Genomic DNA, 855 nt, shown 5'->3' with positions numbered 1-855 from the left:
GGTGGTGGTGTGACGGCGGCGGTGGTGGTGGTGGTGGTGGTGGTGGCGACGGCGAAAGCAATAGCAGAGATAACAGTGATTATGATACCTAGCATGAAATAATCCTGGGATGGGAAAGGAATTACGTTCGTATTTATTTACTGATTTCTTTCTGTAATCTGATATAACCACTCCGCCCACCACCACCACCCGACACCCTACTGCCACCATCACCATCCCCACCCCCACCCGGTCACCATCACTGGATTCTATACCCCTCTCTCACTCTCACACACTCTCTTTCTCTGTCCCTACATATGTGTGTGTGTGTGTGTGCGTGCGTGTAAGTGTGTATATAAACATACATACATACATACATACATGCATACATCCATATATATGCGTTTAGACATACATCTATACGTCTGTATACATACATATATATACATACTTTATATACACTATGTGTGGACATGTGTTATGTGTGCGTGAGGGTGCGTGTTTGTGTGTGTGTGTGTGTGCGCGCGTGCAAGTGTTTATATAGACATACATACATACAAATATATGCATTTAGACATACATCTATAGTCTATATATATATACATATATGCATACATACATTATACACACGTATGTGTGGACATGTGTTATGTGTGCGTGAGCGTGCGTGTTTGTGCGTGTTTGTGCGTGTGTGTGTGTGTGTATGAATATTCATATGTAGTTACAATCCACACACACACACATGCATGCACACACATGTATAATATATTATATATTATGTATATACACACTCACGTATATATATATATTTCATATATTAGATAATATATTTTTATAACATATATATATATATATATATATATATATATATATATA

This window comes from Octopus bimaculoides, chromosome 14 (assembly GCF_001194135.2).
Source record: "Octopus bimaculoides isolate UCB-OBI-ISO-001 chromosome 14, ASM119413v2, whole genome shotgun sequence".
Lineage (NCBI taxonomy): Eukaryota > Metazoa > Mollusca > Cephalopoda > Octopoda > Octopodidae > Octopus > Octopus bimaculoides.
This window is presented reverse-complemented; position numbering follows the sequence as displayed.